The sequence below is a fragment of the Canis aureus genome, chromosome 26, assembly GCF_053574225.1.
Source record: "Canis aureus isolate CA01 chromosome 26, VMU_Caureus_v.1.0, whole genome shotgun sequence".
In the NCBI taxonomy this organism is placed as follows: domain Eukaryota; kingdom Metazoa; phylum Chordata; class Mammalia; order Carnivora; family Canidae; genus Canis; species Canis aureus.
In genome coordinates, this window is record NC_135636.1 from 52,348,642 (window position 1) to 52,359,542 (window position 10,901).

Here is a 10,901-nt window from a genome sequence, read left to right on the forward strand (position 1 = left end):
CAGTGGCGCAAACCGGGGCCGGGGCCGGCAGGTTCACCGTCTTTGGTCTACTCGCCACCTGCTTGCGTCTTCACCCTGCCTTGCACCCCAGCCCCACCCCATGCAGCAGCGAAGGTGGCTCCAGCATCCACAGCAGGAGTGGGGGCTGCACACACGCTAGACAAAGACGCAGAACAAGGAGGCGTGCTCCGAGACAGCCCCGCTCCCCTCTTCCCTCCAGCTCTCCTGCCGCGCCCCAGCCTGGTGCTGATGCCTGATGCCCAGGAGGCCCAAGGCAGCGAGTGGTCTGCAGCGGCCAGGACGGGAGGCAGGTGCCCAGCTCCCGGGATCGGGGACCCACCTCCTGTCGCTGAAACCATCTGCCTTCCCGAAGCCCAGACCCTCCCGGGCCCCCGGGGCAGGTAGCGTCAGGGGAAAGGGTAAGCGGGACATTTCCACAGGAACAGCGGGCCGGGGCGCGGCATAAGTGCACTCATGGTGCAGCCAGGTTATTAGGGTCCTTAGCTCCTGCCTGCCTCCAAGGGGTCTGTACACTCCTCCCCTCCTGGGGAGTCATGAAAGGATTCTTAGAGGTCAGGAAGCAAGGAGCTCATCCTGCAGTGGGGAGAGATGGGGTCCAGAAGGACAGACACGCACATGTTGAAGGACGAGCGGACTGGCTTCCAGGGCTGGCCGCAGGCTGCGGAGGGGGAACAGCAGGCCCCAGGGCAGCTCGGGGTGGACACAGGTGCACACAGGTGTGCGCACGACACAATTCCTTTCTTTCTGGGGACACGTGCCATTGGAGCTGATTTATTTCTAAGGTAAACAGGGAGGGAAGGCCACTCTCAGTAGAGGCTCCAGACTCCTGGACCCCATTCCCGTGGGCTGCGCCCCTGCATTTGGCCTGGTGAGGAATAGAACACAGAGCACCCCCACCCCTACCTGGACTCATGCACTGGGGCATTGATGGGGTCCTGGGGGGGAAAGGAGACAGGATCCCCACAAAAGCCTCCAAGGGAGGAGCTGACGAGCTTTGTTGCCAGGTCTCTGGGCACGGGGCCTGGAGGTGGACGAGCCACGTGTGGATTCACAAAGTGTGAAGGCTGGGGCCTTGACTGTCCCGCGTGATAGGTACTAGGGTGTGGGAACCACATCAGAGCATAGAGGAGACCTCTGTGCTCAGGCACAGCCCCGTGGTGTCGCGTCTCCTGGTCCACAGCGCAGACAGCCAGCATCACCCACGGAGGCTGGTGTGGGATTGGGATGGAGGCCAGGACCCCTGCCAGGACCCCCTCACTGCGAGTGCAGCCCCAGGGTGCACAGGGGCCGTTTCCCTGCGTCCACACCAGCTTCCATGGGCAGCTGATTTGCTCTGGTTCAGGGGCTCTAAGAACTGCTGGTAGAGGCCGATTGCAATGCCTGGCCCCAGAGGCTCCTGCTCCCCACAGGGAGCTGGGCGGTCGTCACTCACTGGGGGCACGTGTCACAAGCCCCAGGGAGGACAGCCGGCCCCAGGAGACAAAGGTGTGTCCTTGCCCGGCTGCTGGCAAAGCTGATGGCAGCTGCCCCCCTCACCTCCTGCCTGGGAGGGCCGGGCCCTGTGCCTCCGCGTCCCCTGAGTGGCCCAGCTGGCCCAGGGCGCGGGCTCTGTGTGGACCTGGTCAGGACCAGGGCCTGGGGCGCCGTCGTGGTGCGGGATCCGGTCAGGATGGGGGCCCAGGGCGCTGTCGCAGTGCAGGGTCCGGTCAGGACGCGGGGCCGGGGCGCTGTCCGCGGTGCTGAAGACGACCTCCAGCCCGGGACAGCTTGGGGCCGACGCCAGCTCCACCGGGCCTCGGGGTAACACACCGGGAGCTACGGTCCTGCCTACGTGCTTGGGGAACCTAAGTGTTTCCATCAGCCTCAGTCAGACCTTGAGCCTTCCCGCTGCTTCCTTGACTGGTCCCTCCCTCCTTCACCCTCCTCTCCCTCTCTACCTCTCTATGGCAACCGCCTGAAGGAACAGGGGACACCATTCCTCTGCTTGCTCCTCAAGAAGGTCACTAGGAATGTCTGAGTGTCTGCTCACCCTGAGAGTTGGGGTTCAGGAGGTGTGAGCAGATTCCCCCGGGCACCTCCAGTGTACTCCCACACCCTACGCACCCAAGGACGAGGCCTGTGTTCTTGGCCTATTTATCAACAGGCCTGACATTGAGTTTATGCTGAAATATGGAGTCCCCCACCCAAATTTAGTGAAAGCAAATACCCAGCGGAATGACCATTTGCACGTACCTGGAACTCTTGCCAGATGCGTTGGTGAGAGTGGTTCTGTTACCTGGCATTCAGTGCCACATCTGACGGGCGTGTGTGGGACCTAGCCTGGCTGACCCTACATTCTCCCCCAGTCCTGTCGCCAATGGGGACCGCATGCAGTGTGGGGACGTGGGAGCGGGCTGCCTGAGTCTGAGGGTGGCTGAGGACGGAGGCAACCCGAGGGGGGCATGCGGCTGGCGCAGGGGGCTGCCGAGCCAGGTGGGGAGGCCGGTGAAGGGGAAAGCGCCTGGCACGGCCCACAAGGGGGGCCCTGGACCCCTCTTGTCTGCGGTGGATGCTGGCCCCACCGCTGACAGCGTGACCTCGGAGAACTGAGGAGACACACAGCTTGTTTTTGAACAATTATTCATTTCTGTTTCCCCATCTGCCAAATGGCTCCATACTGGGGACGCATTGCTGTAAATTCTGGACCCTGGGCCAGAGCTCACGCCCGCCTCAGTGGCAGTGTGTCAGGCTGTGCTGGGGGCCGGTGTGAGTCACGGAGCCTGGCGTACCCGGTCCTCCAGGGCAGCGGCCCGGTACCGTGCTTCCTTCTCTGCAGCTCAGTCCGTGAATTCCCACCAGGAACCCTTAGCCAACATCTCCGGAAGGTCCCCCCTCGGCCCCTCCCCTTGGCTCTACTGGGGGGACAGCCACAGAGTCCTTCTTGGGGGCGGGGTCAACATTCCATCGGGAAACGGGGGCCACTTCTCTGTCATCTTTCCAGGGATGAGGGGGAAGCTAGTGGCTGAGGAAGAGGCATGGGGATGAAGAGGCCCGGGTGGTACTTCCCAAGGGGAACGCGGCCTCTGGGAGCCTTTGGCTTGTCCCTGGGCCAGAATGCCACAAACGAGCCCCCCGAATTAGATCCGTGATAACAACAATGAGAAAAGATAAGACAAGCAACGGGTTCCCTCCACGGGAGTGCCAGCTCCACGTCCTGGAGGACCGGGCCCAGGGTCGGAGTCGGAGTGTAAGCAGGGCAGATTCTGGGGTTCTGGAATCTGGAAATGACGCCCACAGCCCTGCTGCAAACAGGGGGATGTGTGAGCGGAGCGTGCAAATGCCCGAAGCTCATATGTTCACGTAACGGTGCTTTGGGCAGCCTTGGATCTGGTCCTTTTACGTCAAGAGGCTGCACCACACAGGTGCATGTGGTCGGTGCCAAACCCCGGGCTGGGCCCGGTGGAGGATTCCTAGGAGGCTCCAGGAGATCACCCCAGTGTGGCCTGGGCAGCTTGCTCCCCGCACCCCCGTCCCCCACCCCACTCTGTCCCCCCCACTGTCCCCTCTGCACACCTACCCTTCCTCCGCTTCCCCCCCAGGTCTCTCTCATCTTGGCTGCAGAGGCGCAGGGACACTCCAGCATCCATTCCCACGTCCTTGCCCGGCTCCCAGGCTCCCTTCCCCTCCACACTCTCCCTCCTCACATGCTGCTTCAGTCCTGCTGGGCCCTTCATGGCCGCAACCGACTGGACAACCGTCTGGGCTCGGAGGCCACCACCAGGAGAGAGCAGAGCCCGCGGAAACAGCAATTCGTGCCTAAGTGTCCCCTGTGGAAAGATCCCGAGAAAGTGCTCGCCCCACTGCGGGGCGGAGTCCACGGGCATGGGGTAGATGCTGAGCCCAGGAACACAGGCCACCTCGGCCTCGGCCCTGCCCCACCCCAGACCCCGTCCCCCCGAGGCCCTGCCCCACGCCCCGACCTCTATTTCTCAGGCTCTGCTGCAGGACTTGCTCCTGTGCAGACACAGCCCAGCCGGTGGGTGGTGGGTCAGCACAGACCCCCGAGGCCTCGGCACCTGCTGCCAGGTGTGTCTGCTGTCCTGCCCTGGGCCATCGTTCAGTCATTCCTGGGCTGCGTTCCTCCCTAGAGCATTTCATGGGAGCAGTACGGGGCTGAGGGCGCTTCTCCAGGGAGGCCCAGGCTGCAGGCTGGTCCTGCACCTGGGGGGCAGAGGCCGCCACATCCACTGACCCCGCTGGGGCGGGCTTGTGCCCGCTGACACCCTCCCCAACTCCGGCACCACGAAATGGTCACCAAATGCAGTCTAGGATGGCTTGGCACGGAAACCTCTGCCCGAGCAGGGTTGGGTCGGCCCTAGGGATCCCCTCTGCGCGCCGCAGCCCAGGGCCCCGCGGGGAGGGCAGGGGGAGGCGGTGGTCAGCACTGGAACAGAAGCCATGGTGGGAGGTGGAGCAGAGGACTGGACTGGAAGAGGAACATGGAGCTGGGCGAGAGCGGGACCTGCTGGGTGCAGACACGGGCAGGCGGCAGGAAACAGATGGACACAGGTCACATAGTCCTTTCATTCCACCTGCCTGAGGCCTTGAGGCCAGAGGGGACCGGGGACGCCGCAGCGTGGACGGACTGGGAGGGGCTGCATGGAGCAGCGACCCCCGCCAGGGTGCCAGTAGGTATCTGTGCAGGGGCTGGGGGCTCACACAGCGGCTGGAGGGAGCTGCGGGGGCTGAGGGGCTGGGGGGCTGGGTCCATAGTCAAGATGAAGTAGGGGCTTCCCTGTCAGCCTCCTGCCCAGGCTTGGAGGGAGGAGAAAGCTGGGGTTTTGTGCTGGCCTCGTAAATGCACCTGCTTATTAGCAGAGAGGGGGTGACCACCACACCCCTCAGGGCAGGGGCGCAGGTCCAAGGAGACCTCGCACGGAGCTGGGCCTGAGGGTCCCGTAGCAGAAGGGCAGCCTGCAGGAAGTGCCTGACCCTACAATGCTTCCTACAAACTAACCCAGATATTCATTAATTCAGATGCCGCGATTTCTCTGATAAACGTCAAAATATGTAAATATCGAACTCTTTTCCTTCAGCCACTAAAACAAATGGAAAACACATTTATTAGCATAGAGATGAGTTTAATCAAATCAGCCCGAGTACAAATTAGCCACAGGAAATGTAATGAGCTGGGAATTAATTAGCAGCATAATGATAATAACGTTGCGGGCTGATTACCTCACGGCCACACGGCTCTCCCCGCCATGGGGCTCCCCTGGCAGCTGATCTTTCCTTTGCAAGAGGCTCCGAGTGGGGACACCGGATGGCCCTTGGCCCCCTGAAAGCAGAGGAGAGGCTGCTGCAGACTGGGGTGCAGGTGCTTCCTGGGGTCAGGCCCGTGATATCTAGGGGAGATGGACCTGGTCTCCTTGGCTGCTTAAGGGTCCTTGTCTAGGGCCACTTCCATTGGGGGCCCCTGGGATGGGGAATGAAATCCTAAAACAGCATGGGGCACTGGGGTTTGAGGCTGGGGGGCTGGGACCACCAGCACAGGGGGCTATCCTGCTCCAGGGGATCTGCCGGTGGAGAGGCCCTGGCAGCTCCAGACCCCACCTGACTGTGGTACCTGGTGGTGTGCGGTCCTCACCTGAGCAGCAGGGAGGAGCCTGAAGGCCCCAAATGACCCACCTACATTAAAAAACCTGAGGGGTTGGCTCAGGCACCTGGTTTCCTGCAGGGCAGCCCTGGAACTCATCACATCAATCCCACTTGCCAGTTCGTGGGGTCGTGGCTGGTGTCTGAGAACACCTTGCTCAAACCAAAATGGAAACAAGTGTCCTGTATTTGCACCATTTGCAAAAGCAAAGTCAGGCAGTTTTAAGTCAGAGGAACCGAGAGGCCTCATACGTTTTCACCATCTTTTACATTTTAGGCAAAGAAATTATGGACAAGGGGAAAAACAACAGCATGTAGCCTGTGATAACCCAGAATACAACACCTGTTCCCGTTCTTTTTAGGAAAGCCTGAAACTTTGATGTCTCAACAAGCTCATCCACAAAGCCGAGGGGGAGATGTGTCCAGTGCTGCAGCCCAGGGGATTTGGGCCCGTGGGTCTCTGGAAGTTGATATTTTCGGCCAGACCAACTTCTTTGATGTTGATATTCTAGATGAAAATAATAAGAAGGATAAAAATAAGAATAGCAGCTAATCTTCACTGAACGCCCACCATGTGCCGGGAACTGTCCTATATATGCCTTGGTTGTCCACTGCCGTGTAACCATCCCAAGACATCATGACTTAAGGAAAGATCATCCGGATCAGGGATCTGTAATCTGGGCAGGACTTGGAGGAGTCAACCTGTCTCTGCCCCCCGGTGTTAGCTGGGGCAGGTGGACTCCAGCTGGAGGACCCGCTTCCAAGATGGTGCACCCGCAGGGCTGGAGAGGCGGGCCTGGCGGTGGGTGCCTCTCCACGCAGGCCTCTCTTTGGGCAGCTCGAGCTTCCACACGGCGTGCTGGGACCAGTGTGGACTAACCACCGAGCAACCACCAACCCTAAGGGGCAAGGGTAGAGGCTCCCATCGGTCCTGAGGTCCAGGTGGGTGCCTGGCTCCTTGCTGAGGGCTCCATATGGTCACCTGGAAATGTCCTCTGGGCTCTTGGCTCTGCCCTGTTCATTCTGTCCACTTGCCTTCCTTTTCAGTCCAAACCAGATATGTCCCCACTAGAAACATCTCACAAAACATTGTAGGCTTCCTGTCAATTCTACTGGGGCCGCCCATGGGTGTGTGGTCACACTCACAAATCCCGGAGACAGGACCCTCTGCCTCTGGCCCCTGTAAGGCTCAGAGGCACCGATGCCTTCAAGGGCCTGGAGGCCCCTGTTCAGCAGGACCTTGGTGGGGGGGCTCTGTGAGGCACCCCGAAGCCCGTTGGAGGCCGTGACAGTCCCCGTCTCACCCTGATTGAGCACAGTCTGAGGGTCAGGAAGAGCGGACGGACGGACAGAGAGCCAACTGTACTCCTGCCCCGGCCCCTCGTTCACTGCTCCGCCGCCCCGGAGCCGTGCAGTGCGCTCGCCTGTGCTCGGCCCTCCTGCATTCACCACAGTGGCTGGAAGAGGAGAGTGGGCCCTGGCAGCGCTGCCTGGAAGCCTCCCGGACTGGCCCTCTGCGTCCAGCGGGCACTCACTTCCCACCCTGTGCTCGACTCCTGCCCTCTGCCTGCTAGGTCCTTCCCCGCCCATGCCACCGCCTCGGGGCACCGCTTTGGGACGCTGTCCACTTCCGGGTACCAACCCGTCTCTGGTTGCCATGGCTGCATGATGGCCACCCCAAAACTTAGGAAGCTAAAGTAACGGCCATTTGTTCAGCTCTCAGATCTGCAATCTTGTGGAGAGGAAGGCCTGCGCTTGCCCCACGGGGCTTCAGCTGGGCATCTTGGTGGGGCTTGAGGACCACATCCCGAGGGGCCCTCCCTTGGGTCAGCCTCCCTCCACCAGGGCTTGAGCCTGGGCCTGCGTCAGCTTCTCACCCCTGGAGGCTGGGTTCTAAGTGCCAGTGTCCCGAGAGGGAAGAAGTTGTGTCACCTTCCACATAAGGGGTCCCTTCTGCTGTGGTCACAGGCCCCCTGGAGTCAAGTAGGGGGACACAGACCCCAAGCCCCATCAAGAGGGGGTCAGAGACCCACAGTAAGAACAGCATATGAGGTGGGAGATGGCGTTGAGGGCATCCGTGGAACATACCACCCACACAAATACTTTCTCGGCTCTCACCCCAGCTGATGAAGCCAGCTCCACCGTCACTGTTCCTGCGCAGATGGGCATGCAGCCCAGTGAGCGTGGCGGAGAGCCTGGAGCCTCTGTCCTTGGCAAAGACACCTGTCACCTGAGTTGACTCCACAGACGAAAGTACGTGACATCCTGGCAGCACCCTGGCCAGCACCCCATCCAGCACCCCTGTCAGCACCCCCTGGTCAGCACCCTGGCTAGCACACCAGTCAGCACCCAGGCCAGCAACCCCAGCCAATACCCTGGCCAGTATCCCGGTCAGCACCCCGGCCAGCACCCCTGTCAGCACCCCCTGGTCAACACCCTGGCCAGCACCCCATCCAGCACCCCGTCAGCATCCCCTGGTCAGCACCCTGGCTAGCACACCGCTCAATACCCAGGTCAGCACCACCCCCCACACCCCGCCCCTCAGCACCCCAGCCAGCCCCCACCCCAACCAGCACCCCAGTCAGCACCCCAGCCAGCACCACCACTCAATACCCAGGCCAGCACCACCACCACTCCCACCACCCCATCCCCTCCCCCCTATCAGTACCCCAGCCAACCCCCACCTCAGTCAGCACCCCGGCCAGCACCCTGGTCAATACCCGGGCCAGCACCCTGGTGCCTGCTCAGCACCTTCCCAGGAACAATGGAAGTAGCCCCTTCCGAAGAGCTCGTGCCTGGAGGCCGCTGGAGGGCCAGAGCAGAGGAAGAGCCTCCCACTGAGGGGGCCCTGGTGTTGGGGTGGAGGGGCCCCAGCAGGAGCCAGGCCCACGCCCCCCACCTGGCCTAGGTGCCTCCCTGGGCAGAGCCAGCCAGGTCTCAGGGACACCTGCTCCTCGGCCAATGCACAGCCAGCCTCTGATGGATCTGCAGGTGACCGAGCTCTCAGCTGCTGGAGGAGCTGCCCCGTGCGGCTGGGCATCTGGGGGCTGGACATTCCCTCGAGGTGAGCGGCCTTGGGCTGGCCGTGACTCCTCATCTTTCCATCCTTGGAAAGGGCAGCTTCTTTCACATCCTGTGTCCCGCAGGGGATGGTTTCCAGGGAGGCCACTGGACGAGGGAAGAGTGATGCCTGCCACCGTGACCCCGCGGATGCCCGGTGCCTTCCAATCAGAGCCCAACGGGGTCTTGGAGGTCCTGTCGTAGGGCAGACCTGTTCTCACCTCAGGGCCTTTGCATGGGCTGTTCCCTCTGCCTGTCTGGCTTTCTCCAAGGACACACAGAAAGGGGGGTGTGACCCCCAGCTGCTCTCAGGATGTCCATGTGTTGTTTGTACCCGAGTTCCCGCATCTGTGTTGTATAAGCCGTCTACCGTAAAACCTACGTTCCCAATCATTTCCTTTTGCAAAAAGAGCCCTTATGTGGGGCAGGGCGCGCAGGTGTCAGCTCTTCAGAAATGATCCGACGGGGAGGCGACCGCCCCCACCCAGGGTGTGTCTGGGGGAGGAGTGACCCGCTGGGTCCCTCTGCTTGTGGGGTTCCGTGGCCACAGGTCCCTGCGAGCCCAGCAGACACCTGCACCGCCGCCCCCTTCAGCAGATGCTCCCTGCGTGCACCTGGCGATGGAGACGCGCATGCAGAGGGGGTTTGCCAACCAAAGCGCACCTCGTTTATCCCCTCAAAGATCCTTCGGGGGGGGCGGCTGGGAAAGCTGTCTGGGTCCTGCCTGGAGCAGGCATGGATGTTGCCTTTGCTGCTCATTTCGGGGAAACCGAAGCCCTGAACGATGAAGGGCTTGTTTGTTGTTCCTCACTCGGTGGGATGGAGCCAGGGAGCCCTCCCCTCCCAGCCACTGCCCCTCCCATGTCTTCGGGAAGTGGCTTCCGTGGCTGCTCAGCTGCCATGTTCACCCTCCCTGCCCTGCCCAGCGCGTGACCACGAGGGAGGAGGGCCAGGTGAGTGCTGCTCCTCCGCAGCAGCAGAAACGGGGAAGCCTGGTGCACCTCGGGCTCCCAGGGAGTGGGGAAGCGTCTCCTGCGCTGCTCCATCTCCCGAGACCACCACACGCCCGCCGCAGGCAGCAGCTCGTGCAGGGGGAGCATGAAAGAGCCAAGAGGCCGAGGGCTCCCGCCACCTTCCCTGGGCCTTCGTCCCACGCCTGCTGTTTCCCCTGAGGGGGAATCTTTCGAATTAAAGGTGTAAATGTGCCTTTGCCTGGGCCTGGAGCTGGATCGGCCCCGCACCTGTGTCCTGAGGACGCCCACCACTCGGCCCGTCCCAGGGGAGGTCCGGCCAACTGTGGCCACTGGCCACCTGCACCTGCCTGCGGCAGACCCTTTCCTCAGGGGTTCCGTCTTGGGAGCGATCCGGGAGCCTGACTGATATGAGAGACACGGAATCCAATGGTGACTTTTTTAAAAAGAGATTTTTATTTTATTTATTCATGAGAGACACACAGAGAGAGAGAGAGAGAGAGGCAGAGACACAGGCAGAGGGAGAAGCAGGCTCCATGCAGGGAGCCCGAGGTGGGACTCGATCCCAGGACCCCAGGGTCATGACCTGAGCCAAAGGCAGACGCTCCACTGCTGAGGCCCCAGGCGTCCCATCCAATAGTGGCTCGATGAGGACGGTCCCCGGCGTGCGTGCAGAGCCGCAGGGACCAGCGGTCTGGGGGCCTCGGGCCGGAGGGCAGAGCGCAGGGATGTCTCTCCCGTCCTCGTGGCTCCGCACGGCATCCCTGCTGAACCTGCAAGCGTGAACAAGAGTCTTCTCGGTGCCGGGCGTGCCCTGCGGCCGGGCTGTGTCCAGCGCCACCTTCCCAGCAACACTGGTGGGCGACAGGCAGAGGTGCACCACCCGGCCACCCGGGCTGCGTGGGATGAGGTGGGCACGGTGGCCCCACAAGCGGCACGTCAGCCCATAACAGGTGTGAGCTGTTCCGAGCGGCCCCGGGGCCCCGGCTCACAGGTGGTCCTCTCCCCGCGGTGCCCACCCCCAGGGACGGGGGAGGCTGCCCTCTACCAGGTGGACCCCGGAGTGAGCAACCCTGGAGTGAGCACAGGGCAAACCTGCTGCTGCCTTCAGGGAGCTCATGTTATAATAGGAAGACAGACAGACAGACACGAAGACGTGAGTGGCACCAGGGCCTAGAGGAAGAGTGAGGCCGGGTAGGAGGGCAGAGCAGAGAG